This window comes from Ostrea edulis, chromosome 2, assembly GCF_947568905.1.
Source record: "Ostrea edulis chromosome 2, xbOstEdul1.1, whole genome shotgun sequence".
Lineage (NCBI taxonomy): Eukaryota > Metazoa > Mollusca > Bivalvia > Ostreida > Ostreidae > Ostrea > Ostrea edulis.
Genome location: NC_079165.1, coordinates 97,876,067 through 97,889,853, shown reverse-complemented (window position 1 = coordinate 97,889,853; position 13,787 = coordinate 97,876,067). Strand labels below are relative to the sequence as shown.

The window sequence follows — 13,787 nt, the reverse complement described above, 5'->3', positions numbered from 1 at the left end:
AACGTACGCTTAGCATATGAATTTGCCTAGTAAAATCAAGAAAAATAAAGTAGAAGATGACACACTTTTACCTATCGAAGTTATTTAGGGACAACACCCTCTGTTCAAATATACAAACGAAATGGCGCCAAATCATCACACAGTAGAATAGTACGTTCCCAAATTTACCTGGATGGCTATTTCTTAACCAAAACTTCAAAATTTTACTTACATTTGTCAATATTATGATATGAGCACATTCAAGGCGATGGATAATATTTGCGTGTGATAAACGAACTAATTCGATTAATAATAAAAAGGGTCTTTCATCAATCGCCTTCCCTGTGCTCATGGTGAAATTATAAAATCTGACATTTCCGGAAAAAATACACATCACACACATTTGATACTAAGGTTACATACATGTATATGCGCGACAAATCATAAATTAAGGCGTGTGTTACCTTTTTGTGTAGTACATATATGATATAAAGAAATATAATAAGATTTCTATTAATTTATGTGATCATTATACATGTAATTCGGATTTTCAATTTCATTCGTTAATGAATTAATGTTGCACATATCCTCCACTTTTTAACAATATCAAATTTCTCTGGTGTAGCATTCATTCTTAACAAAACGCTCATGCACCACAACAATCAACTGAGTACATGTGCTTGCTTTCAACATCTCACAAATGATTTCAGCTACTGTGGCCCTAAAATAGCCCTGGGATCCATGGTTTGAACAAACTTCAATAAATACTATATAAAAAACTTGTCTATCAAGTCTGGTACTCATTGGCCCAACTGTTCTTGAGAAGATTTTAAAATCGCCTTACCTCTTTTTATTTCTAGATTATATCTCTTTCGCAGAGTGTGTGAGTCTTCTTCTGAAGAAATTTGAATCCCCTTCATCCAAAGGTGCTTTGTGATAAGTTTGGTTGAAACTGGCCTATTGGTTCTTGAGAAAATTTTAAAACATACCATCCAATTTTTTTATAATTTCAAATTAAACTAAAGCGCTACTGTCCTGGACTATTTGGCAGGTGTCAGTCATGTGCATATTGTACATGTGATTATTTAAGAAATAAATTTAATAGTTGAAAATACATTAGCACTATATGAAAAGTATGATAGTGTAAAACATTGCAGTTCGTACCCTCATGTATTTTCAAAAAAGAGATTTATTTTTTCATGTTTACATTCTATTTTCATTTCTGTTTGAATTTCCAGCCACTTACTGTATCTATCAAAATTCATATGTGCATTGTTTACAACTGCAACACATTCATAAGAAAATAACTATCATTACAATTTGTAAAGATATCAAAGACAAAAACATCGGAAATGTATCTATACATAAGTAAATATTGCGTAGGTCTTCGTTGGTGAGACACTGGGTGATGGCACTGGGAGGGACTGGGGGGGGGGGGGGGTAAATCTCTTTTTGGAATTGCGGGGGAATCTCGAGACTAAAATACAACATTCAAAACTTTGAAATTGCACAGCATAAATAAGATAGTGCAAGTATGCAAGAAAATAGTCATATTATGCTAAATAAACCCAGAATTTGATTAAGCACTTTTTACAACTGCATGTATAATTGTTAGTGTGCATCAATTTCTATTTTGTATATATCAATCCAATATTAATTTTTAATGTATTTTAAAAGAAATCAATAGAATATCCCTTTAGCATGAGTATATCTTTGCCATCACATATTCACAAAGAAATGTTAATCCGTTTCGAATTCCGGAATAGCGGTTTTTCATAGCGGACTTTGCAGCGCTATGTTCATAGCGTTGCGGGTTAAACTACCTGTTTTTCAAAATTTAATTGTTTTGATGATTTTCCAGATGGTACGAGGTGTGATGAACCTATCCCTATTTCATAAGATCGTCAGATCATAAATGCCATAAACAAATATCATATAGGAATATTTTCGTCGAGACTGAAACACGTTAATTGAGTATAACACAATAAGTATTAAACACTGTGCGATAGATATTAAAGTATATTTTCAGTTTATCAAGCTGACAGAAACGTTGTGACAGCTTTGATGAGAAAAGATTGACAGTGAATTCACAACTCAACGAAAAGGTATGTTTGAGAAATGGGTCATGATATATTCGATTTCAACACCTTGTAATAAGACTTTATTATTTTATATGTTACAAATAGTATACATATTTTCTGGCACGCATAAAATATAAAAATTGACGAATCTTTCAGACTTATAAATATTGAGTAAAATATGTGACGGGCAGATCAAGAAAAAAATCAGAATGGGGGGATTGGAGTTGGGGGGTTGTCGCGACCCAAGCGTGTTACCTTTTCTGCCAAAAAAGGTTGAATACTTTTCACCACAAACAGGCAAAATTGACAAGCTTTGGTAAAAACGTTCAGCAACGCAACATATGTACATAATTATATATCAAATAATATAAGTCGTTAAATAGTGAGCCTTGTTGTAAATGGACCAAATGAAGTTCATGTTTTTCTATCTACAGCCAAAATGGATCCATTACCCGTTACAGAAAGTTAATTCTTTCAGCATTACAGGATAGCGGTTTTTCATAGCAGTCTTTGAGGGCTATGTTCATACCACGACGGTGTAAATCACCCGTTTTCAAAATTCAATTGCTTTGAATATTTTTTAGGTGGTACGAGGTGTGGTGAACCAATTCCTATTTATTAATATCGTCAGATCATAAATACCATCAACAAATATCACGTAGAAATATTTTCTTCTGAAATGGAAACACTTAATTGGGAAGTATGCAATACGTATCCTACCTTGTTCGATATGTATTAAGTATATCTTCTGTTTATCAAGGTAACGGAGACGTTGTGATATTTCTTTTTAAAGAAAAGATTGACAGTGAAATCACAACTCAAGGAAAAAATTATGTTTGGGAAATGAGACATGCTATGTTATGTTTCAAATTCTTTGATGAAATGTAAGAGAATTCACGAATATTTCAGACTTGAAAATATCAAGTGAAGTGATATGTCACGTGCACAGGCTTTCAATGTTTTAAATACATTTGATGAAAACAATGGTCTATCTGTAAGCAAATTATTCACAAGGTGTAACACGCCACCATCTTGTTATATCTTTTACCAGCGGCATCGGAGAAAAATTCGATGTAACATTTTAGATAGACCCCTATCGCGTCGCAACATTTCTGTGAATGCCTTACCTTTCACATCGTCACCACTACCATTGGAGAGTTAATTTTTTTTTTTTAGGCCTATGCTCGGTGCATATGGCCTTTGAGCAGGGAGGGATCTTTATATCGTGCCACACCTGCTGTTAAACGGGACCTCGGGTTTTGCGGTCTGATCTGAAGGACCGCCCCATTTAGTCCCATCTTACAACAAACGACAAGGTTGAGTAAAATGGAATCTCATGTGTAGATTTGGAAAAAGGAGAAGAAATGCCAGGGGAGTGGGAGGGGGTGCGATCTAGGTTCGACCTTTTCTTTCCTTAAAGATGTAAAACCCCAAAGTAGCTAAAAGTTACAAGTTTTGTTAGGAAAGGTCAACACCGCAACATACGTAAAGTATCTAAATACATATTTAGTAATGTAAGTAGTTGCAATGTTACAAAGTGACATTTGTTGAAAATGGGCCCAATGAAGTTCATGTCTGTTTATCTACTACCAAAGCAGGCCCGGTACAGAAAATCAAATCATTTCCCCATTACAGGATAGCGGTTTTCCATAGCGGGCTTTGTAGGGATATGATCATAACGCTGCGGGGTAAATTACCTCCTTTTCAAATATAAATTGTATTGAAGATTTTCCAGGTGGTTCGAAGTAAGATGAACCAATCCCTATTTATTAAGATTGTCATATTATAAATGCCATGAACAAATGCCATTTAGGAATATTTTCTTCTGAGACTAAAACGCGTTAATTGAGAATTACACAATAAATATGAAACCAACTTCGCTAGATGTTGCGGTATATTTTCAGTTTATCAAGCTGACAGACACGTTGTGAAGGTTTTCTTGAGAAAAGATTGACAGTGAAATACCAACTCGAGGGAGAAGGGTATGTTTAGAAAATGGGACATAATATGTTATATTTCAACACCGAGTAACAAGACTGTATATTATTTTGTTCTGTGATCTGGTTTGGATGAAATATAAGAATTGACAAATATCCTACACTTGCAATTGTCAAGTAAAATAATATGTTAGGTGTAGATCGAGAAAAATTTCAAGGGGGGCGGTGGTTGCGACCTAAGTTAGTACCATTTCCTCCGAAAAAGGACGAAGACTCCAAATTAATGACAGATTTTGTGAAAAATGTTCAACAACGTAATATATGTATATATTTAGTTATATAAGTAGTTAAATAGTGAGATTTGTTGAAAATGGGTCCAATGAAGTTAATGTCTCTATCTACAGCTAATTGCAGGATATCGGTTTTCATAGCGGGCTTTGGGGGGCTACGGTCATAGTGCTGCGGGGAAAAACTACCTGTTTTTGAAAATGTAATTGTTTTGAAGATTTTCCAGGTGGCACGAAGCGTGCTGAACCAATACCTATTTATCAAGATCGTCAGATAATAAATACCAGCACACATATCATGTAGGAATATTGAAACACGTTAATTGAGATTTACACAATAAATATCAAACCTTGTTCGTTAGATGTGAAAGTATATTTTCAGTTTATCAAGCTGACAGAGACATTGTGATAATTTTGTTGAGAAAAGTTTGGCAGTGAATTCCCAAATCAAGGAAAAGGGTATGTTTGGGAAATTGGACATAATATATATACATTATTACTACAGTAACTTGATCCGAAGAGTCGGATCACGTCGAGTTGACAGCACGGATTATCAGATCACTCGAGACGCAAACTCCGTACAGCGTCAAATTCTCCGGGACTACTTTCCCCTACGAATAATGACACTGCCACAGGCTTTCCAAACTTCTGCAGAAAAACGCAAGTTACGATACGCGTGTGATTCGGTTTTCTAAAATACCAGATAGGGTGGTCACGTAGGGTTTATTTATTCCAGAATTAGTAGAAACAAATTCTTCTAAACTCTGTGTAACGTTTAGACTGATTAAAAATTGAAACTACTGGCCTTGACATTGGACTATAATTTTGAGCGGAGCGTCATCGACGTAGTGATGGTGATGTTGAGGCGTCTGTGGAAACAGGAGGAAGATTTTATCGTATCAGGGCCACACCTTTGCGTATTGCTGTCATATTTGAGAGGGAATCCAGCCAAGAAAGACAGATACACCAGGGACTTCTTTACAGATGGATAAGTTGTCCAGAAAAAGCGAGAACATTCAAACAACCAGGTTAGTGACTCGAATTTTCTCAGAGATCTCGTATCTTTTGAAAAGTCCGTCAGCTGTTCGTAGTGCCATAGAGAATGATACATGTTGATAAAGTTTAAGTGTACGTACATCTTCAGTAAAATACTACAGGCACAGATTAAAGATTGACTATCAAGGATATTTTTAAAAGCGTAATTTCGTTTTTAAAACAATCTGGAAGTTGTTTCTAAAATCAAAGTGCTTGAGAAATCGCTCATATCAATCACTAGATCTATATCGCATTACTTTGATTATAGGTAATTCAGATTTAATCTGTTGATCTATGCAAACAAACTTTTATGGGAAATGCCTTCTCTCCCACCCCTCCCCCAAATTAACATTGTGGAGGTGCACTTTCAAAAATTATTTTTCAAATAATTATTAATTGTGTCATGCTTGTTCCCAGTGTAATGCTGTTGAACATGGTGAACATATAGATCTGGTACAGGATTTTAAAAAGTCATATGAGTGTATCAATGACCATGATATGGTCGAGATTAAATCATGCATATAACTTTGTACACCTTGCTAGATTCACAACTTGTGTTTACACACCAATACAAATAATTAGTGGCTCAAGAAAGAAAATCCAAAGAGAACAAATTCATATGCAGTGTAACTATATGTCTAATATAGATATCAGTTGAATACCTGACATTTTTGAAAAAAATGAAATTAACAATCCAGTATTAATTAAGATAAATTGTAAGTGTGAGATATAAGGTCTATGACTAATGTAGCAATGAAATAATTTCAATGATAAATAAATGTGGGAATTTATATTATGACAGGGCCCAAAGTTAACATACAGAGAAATTGATAAATATACTCTCACCACGGAAATTTCATCACTAAACATGTGAAATTTCTATGATGAGACAGTTGGACAGGATGTACATATATATGTACAAAGTATTCACCAAGTGTTCATACATTATGCTTTGCTTGTCATTGAAAATCCATGATGTAATGAATATAAATCATTACATATTGATGCAGTTTAAGTCAACCAATGGGAATTCAGCTAAAACCAATGTAAGAAATTTTTCCTGTTTCAGATGTAAACATCATATTGTATGCATCATCATTAAATGTAAGGTGTTGCAGATTGTTTTCAGATTAAATTTGTATTAATGCAAATTTGCAACATTGAACCACACAGCTTTATTTAAATTGGATCAAAATGTCTAAACTATGAGCATATATATAAATAAAACATGGTTTATATTTTTGTAGGAATTGCATCATCGCAATTACAAACCTTGATTTTTGAGTCCACACCAGCTTCCGCAATCTGACAAAGGAGAGAATTTATGGGAAGGATCCATGGGTAACCGACGACGAGGAATTACAAGATGTGAAGGATTTCCACTAATTTGAATTAAACTAATTTGAATGAGGTACTAGTACTTGTCTTTAACACATGTACATAGAAATTTGTAATTTAAAATGAGAACAGTAAAAAATCATGATTGCTGATTTTTGAGGGTAAATCTTTAATTCTGAGGAATGTCTATGCATGCCAACATCTGCAACATTAATAGTGAGAGTAGCAATATATACTTAAGCTTTAGAATTTATTATTGTAACAAGGTAACTTAAAATTTGTTTATCACAGGCCATCACTTTGCACTGTGATACATTATTGATATATACATGTTTATTGAATTTTGAGTTGTCTGAATTTCTGAAACAACATTTGAATATAACAAATAATTTTCTTCATTTCAGTTCCTTACATATGAAAAAATTACCATTTTTTGCCTGTTTCCAAATATGTGCAAGAAGCATACAGGGATTGAAAGCTGAGAAAGAGACAAAAATTCCTTTTCAATGTTACATATTATATATAGTTATGTATGACAGTGAGGCTATCAACAGTGCAATAATGATAAACATGTGAAGTGTTTGCTAATAAAACATGATAAATTTTCTGAAATTGTCATTTACATGTGTTTGATAGATACCTGTAGTTCTCATACAGTACATATTGAAAAAAGCCTCATGGGAGGCAAATTTAATGAAGAGGATTATGCATAGATACAGTGTATATATGACATACCATACATATAGAATATTTATTGACTTTCTTGGTATGCCTGTAGTAGGGGCAAATGGTCAAAGTAAGCTTTTCACATAAATTTTTATTTATAAATGGGGATCCCGGACCCCTTCCAAGGAGAAATAAATGCAAAATAGAATGGGTCATTCTGAATTTCAAATCTGCTGTAGAACAACAGGAACAGAAATGACAAAACTGTGTGAATATTGTTGTATAGGGTTTTAAAACATGGTTCTTGAGGACATGATGGGGACATATAAGGGTTCATTTTATTAAATTTTACTGAAGGACACAAAATACATATGTAATATACACAAATACATATATGTAATATACACTGTATATTCATTAAAAATTTTCTAAGGCAAGTGTTCATCTACAAAAGAGTTTTGATTCAGAATTATTTCCTGTTGAATCTTTGAAAATACCAAGAACAATTTGATTACATTATAACAAATTATGCATGCACTGTAAGGATGTGAATTTTGATTTGTTCAAACAGTGGGGTATTTTGTTGTTGCATGACAGTTTACAGGGGACTTAAAAACAATTCCATAATTATCAAATTCATATACATGTAATTCATAAGATACTTTTTTTCTTATATAAACATTGAAGTGAAATTGTCACATTTACAACAGTAATGAAGTCAATTAAGTACAAGTGGACTGAAAAAAGTGTGGTGCTGAAAGATTCAATGTATTTCTGCAAGAATTTTTACTGTCTAATTAGAAACGGTCTTTGTGAAATAAGAAATGAATTGTTGCTTGAAGTTAACTCGCTTTCCTAACTGGTCTTAATTTCAGAAAGATTTTATATGTTAAAAAAGATGTTTTCTTGAAAGCTATAATTCATTAAATTTGTTCAGTTCTGTAAGAAAATAAATAATTATATGGGGACCAGAGTCATATAATTACAAACATCATCAGAGCATGGCGTATACTACAAAGAATTATACTACCGGCAAATAGAACTTGGGAGGGGGGTACCCATCTTTTCCACTTTTTATGACAAATATGCCTTCCATGTAAAATAATACAATGGACAATATAATTTAAAAATATCATAAAATCAATAAACTAAGTTGCTTCATGCCAACAAGAGTAACAGTGTGTGTGTGTGTGTGTGTGGGGAGGGGGGGTTCTCTCTCTTCATTTTTTGCTTGTCGACCCCCCCCCCCTTTTTTTCGTTTGTTAAAGCAAAGCTACATGTATGAACCTGTACTTATATTATATATCTCAAATGCAACCTGCGAAGAAACGCTGATGTGTTTTAGAATATAGATAATGGTGACTGCAATTTTTGTTCGTTTAATTTGGGTGCATGGTGGGTTGTAAATGTACTTGTACAATATGTAATACACCTCAAGTTCATATGTTAGTTTGTTTCGATCTGGGATGTTGAGTAAATTTTAACACCCCCCCCCTTCTCCTCCTATATGCCCATTTTCATAAATGTGCACCAGATATATTGCTGTGCACAAATTTCTAAATGTAAGTTTATCAACAGCGCCTCACACATGGATCCCTGACGTGAAAAGATGAAAAGTTAACTATGATTTTAAAAATCCACCGGGCATCGTGTACAGCGACAAGGAATAGGCCTGCATCAAATTCTTTTAAAATGAATACCAATGGACGTTTTCTTATCTGATTCTAGCGAAATTACATTTATCTGAATCAAATAATTTGACACTACAATTCTACTTACTTTACTTACCTTCTCTTTCATTGATTTATATAGTACGTTATTAATAACGGTCTATGAATATCTATTTGAAGAAATTTGAAAGAAAATGATAATCTAAGACTTGATAATATATTAGATGCAAGGAAACCGATATCGATTAATAAGGAACCACTACATGCACAATGTTCGCATAAACGTTTCGACGTGGATTTTTTCTCTAAATATCAGCTTTATAATTTACCGCGCTTTTGCAACTGTGACGTCATGCCGTCAACACGGCTCATATCTGAAAGCCTGTGGCAGCGATGATATTGGAGTTGTAGCGTAACGGAACATACTGAGCTGACCGGAGCTTGCTCGAGACGCGAAGCGTCGAGTTTGATCTGATGATCCGCGCCTGTCAACGAGACGTGATCAAACTCTTCGGATCAAGTTACTGTAATAATGATAAATTTATTATATACCCCCTTATGCATTTTAAATCCACATTTATAAAGATAGTCAATGGAATCTAAATTATCAAAAACACAGAATACCAAGAAATCATGTTTGTGTACACAGTTTTGTTTTGTGACGCGGTCAATATTTTCCACAAATAACGTTGCATTGATGCATTGTGACGTCATTGTGACGGCATCAGTTTCAGAGAATACTGATACGGAATCAGAAAACCACAGTGTGGTGATCCGGAAAACCGGATCACACGCTGTGAAATCCACAGTATCAAAGAACGATACATTGATGGGTATATAATAAATTATATTTCAACACTGAGTAACAAGACCTTATCCTATTTTGTTTTATGATCTATTTTCTGGTTTTGATGAAATGTAAGAATTGACAAATCTGCTACACTTACAATTGTGAAGTAGAATGATGTTTTGTGCAGATTGAGAAAAAGTCCAGGGGGGGGGGGGTGCGACCTAAGTTTGTACCTTTTCCTCCCAAAAAGGATATAGACTCCAATTTTAATCAAATCGTCCATGTTCTGATTTTGATGAAATGTAAGAATTGATGAATCTCTCGGACTTAAAAATATCAAGTCAAATGATATATCAGGGCACAGACTTTCGATGTTTTGAATATATATCATCAAAACAATTGTCTATCTGTAAGCAAATTATTCACAAGGTATAACACGTCGCCATTTTGATATATATTTTACCAGCGACATCTCTTACAAGTTTTGGAGAAAAGTTCGGTGTAACATAATAGATAGACCCCTATCGCAAATTTCTGTGAATGTCTTGTATCTCGCATCATCATGGGGAATCGGAAATAAAGTTCATTTATCGGAGATAATCAACCATCAAATAACGTCTACTTTTTTTTCAAATGCGAAAACTCGGTAAAGGGAGGACAGAAGTTCGGGATAGTGCTTTTTTTCAATGGTTGATAAAATCAAAAATGATCAGGAATGTCAAAATGAGTAGATTTCTTAGTCGATTATTTGATAGCTTTAGTCGAACAATATTATCCAAACCTTTTTAACCACTGATTTTAATTTATACAATGCATCAATGTATATACATAATTGCATTGTTTAGTATAACGTACTCATATTTAATTGCCTTTAACAACAGATACGCATAATATAAGCTACTTCAAGGCATATTCAATCTGAATTTAACGTTAGATATGACTTTTTGAATGAATTAAAGCCATGCAAAGGTGTTGTAAAGGATAAACAGGACAACCACCTTAGGTGTGTAGAACGGCATGGGCAGCAAACCCGGGTCTAAATTCTAACCAATTCGTGTTCACTTAATCGTAAAAGTCCCGTGAGGTAGACCCCAATGTAAACATCCATGATGACAATTAAGTAAGACAATATGCATGCCATACCCTATTTATTTCAAATTAAATGCCAACTCATAGCATTTCAAATACCCTCACCCATTGGAACACATGTAATGAAATTGGTAAATTATCAGTTATCAGTATGCCCAATTTTTTTTACTGACTATTCGAATAAAAAAATAGTCGATGTTATCGAAGAATAGTCGAATATTAGTTGACATACCTAAAAATAATGATATTATAATTAGCGGTAGAGATGTTTTAGCAATGATTGATTGATTGAATATTGTTTTTCGAGAATATTCACTCATATGGAGACATCACCATTGCCGGTGAAGGGCTGCAAAACTTAGGCCTATGCTCGGCACTTATGACCATTGAGCAGGAAGGGATCTTTATCGTTCCACACCTGCTGTGACACGGGACCTCGGTATTTGCGGTCTCATCCGAAGGACCGCCCCATTTAGTCGCCTCTTACGGCAAGCAAGGGGTACTGAGGACCTATTCTAACCCGGATCCCCACGGGAATTTTAGTGATGAAGTAGATCTTGAACAATATTTTCTCGGTATAAACCTATTTATAACGCTAAACATTACTAGTTTACTTGTCCATGCATTCATTGCAATTTAAGATGAGTTGAAAGTAAATGTTATGTAGTAAAAAATGGTATGTTTGGAAACTCGGGCATGATGTGTTATATTTCAACATTTTGGAATAGGACTTTATTTTGTTGTGTTCTATCATTCATGTTCTGGCTTCGATGAAATGATCTTTCACACTTAGAAATGTCGAGTAAAATGATATATCACGAGTAGATCGAGAAAAATTTCAATTGGGAGATGCAACCCAAGTTCAGACATTTTCCTTTCAAAAAGATTGAAGACTCCCAAATAGCCAAAAATGACAATTTTGTTATAAAATTCAATAAAGTTCAACAACACAAGATATGTTTATAAGTATATATTAAGGTACAGTGTACATAAGTAGTTACATAGTGGGCTCATTGGAGTTTTTATAGTGGTGTTTGCGGGAACATGTTCATACCGCGGCGGAGTAATCTACCTTCTTGTTTTTTAACTGTTGATAGCTGTTCTGAATACTTTGTCTTGTCTCTTACTTCCAATGGATAAAATCAAATATAACTACAATTCAAATGTTTATGAATTACATTTTTTGCAATGATATTTGAGAGGAAATATATATGTATAATTCTATTATCAAAGAATAAAACTTTAAATATAGTTTTCAAGATCGAAAAAATAGTAAACCAATGGAATATCTGTTATCTGCTATTCTGGAGGTGTTGCTCAGTTTTTGACCTGTCAACTCTGGGATGTTGTCCTACCATCTCTTCCCTTGCCTTCTACGTCTTCTTCCTCCATGTACTGTGCCTCGCAGGATTGTACTGGCAAGTCCTGATGATCGTGAGATTTGCACGTACCACTTCAGTTTTCGTTTTTTACTGTGGTCAAGAGTCTTCAAAGGACCCGTTAGCTTGTCTGTTCCTGTTCCAGACTTCTTCATTTGTGACGTGATCTTTGTAAGAGATGCAGAGAAGTATGCGAAAGCATCTCATCTCAAAAGCCTGTATTCTTCATTTAGTATCTGCTGTTAGGGTCCATTATTCATAGGCATACAAGTATATGGGTATGACCAAGGAGCGCATTAGTCTGATCTTTGAGGTGAGCGCAATGGTCCTGTCTTTTCGGATAATCTTGAGTTTGGTGAACGCTGTGATGGCTTTGGAAATTCTTTCATAGAGGTGTTCGATGACTCTGATCAGGTTAGCATTGGTGTTGTACAGCCTCATGGTGGCCTATAACGCTGCATGTCATACTCTGTCGAATGCCTTCTTAAACTCAACAAAGACGTGGTAGAGGTCTTGTTGGTATCTTTCATGTAGTATCCTGAGGTTGAAGATTTGCTTTGTTGTGCTACGTCCTATTCTAACGCCTGTTTGTTCTTCAGCAATCATCATCTCTGCCTGTGGCTTCAACCTTTTCAGCAGTACCTTCAGCATGACCTTGCTTGGGTGGCTAATAAGGCTGATGTTGCGGTAACTTTGGCACTGTTGTAGGTTTCGTTTTGGGGGGATTGTGATGATCAGAGATTTTGTCCATGGTGTAGGCCATTCTCCTGTCCGCCAGATCTTGTTGCATATGATCAGTAAAGCACTGTTCATGCTTTTTCTCATGCCTGGACTAGTTCTGATGGTATATTGTTCACTCTTGCTGATTTCCCCCTCTTCAGCGATCTCATCGCTGCTTCCATGTCTTCTTAAAGGATGAGTTTGTTGTTGGTTGCAGGATGTACATGTAATACAGTTGTGGCTCTGTAACTGTACAGCTAGAAGCAATGCTCAATCCAACGCTGTAAAACGTTCTGATCTTTTGTCAGACACCTTCCAGTTTTGTCTTGAATAGTGGCACTCCATTCCTGTCATGTACTGGTCAGGTCGTTCAAAAGTTGGTATGCTTTCTTGCTGTTGTTCTTCAAGTTTCCTTCTTTATCCTGTCATTGTTCTCCTATTCAGTTCTCCTTCGCCCTTTTCATGCTTTATTTCACTTGTTGGTTAGTAGCCCGGTACTGCTTTGTTCTTTCTGAATCAATCTTCTTATTTATTTCTCTCCGTTTGTCACACAGAGCAAGGATGTCAGCTACAACCCATGGCTTCCTTATTGTGCAATGTTTGTCAAGGGTTTCACTGGCAGTGTCGATTACTGCTGCATTTAGGGTATTACTCAATGAGTCCATATCTGTGTTATTAGCATCGAGGATGGTCAATAGCGCAAAATTCCTTCCGACCATGGCTTGAAAGGTTTCTAGAACCTTTGGGTCGTTCAGTTTCTCGAGGTCAAACTTGAGTCTTGTCTGTCATTGTTTCCTCGCCATCTTCAGGTGGAGT

At 35.0% G+C, this 13,787-nt stretch overlaps 1 long non-coding RNA gene across 1 annotated transcript; it reads left to right on the top strand.

The window, feature by feature from the left end:
- The first annotated feature begins 4,896 nt into the window (after nt 1-4,896).
- LOC130052005 (uncharacterized) lies at nt 4,897-7,259 on the top strand. Its single transcript, XR_008800312.1, has 3 exons — nt 4,897-5,312; nt 6,567-6,730; nt 7,062-7,259. It is a non-coding gene; the product is annotated as an uncharacterized LOC130052005 (long non-coding RNA).
- The last annotated feature ends 6,528 nt before the right edge of the window (nt 7,260-13,787 follow it).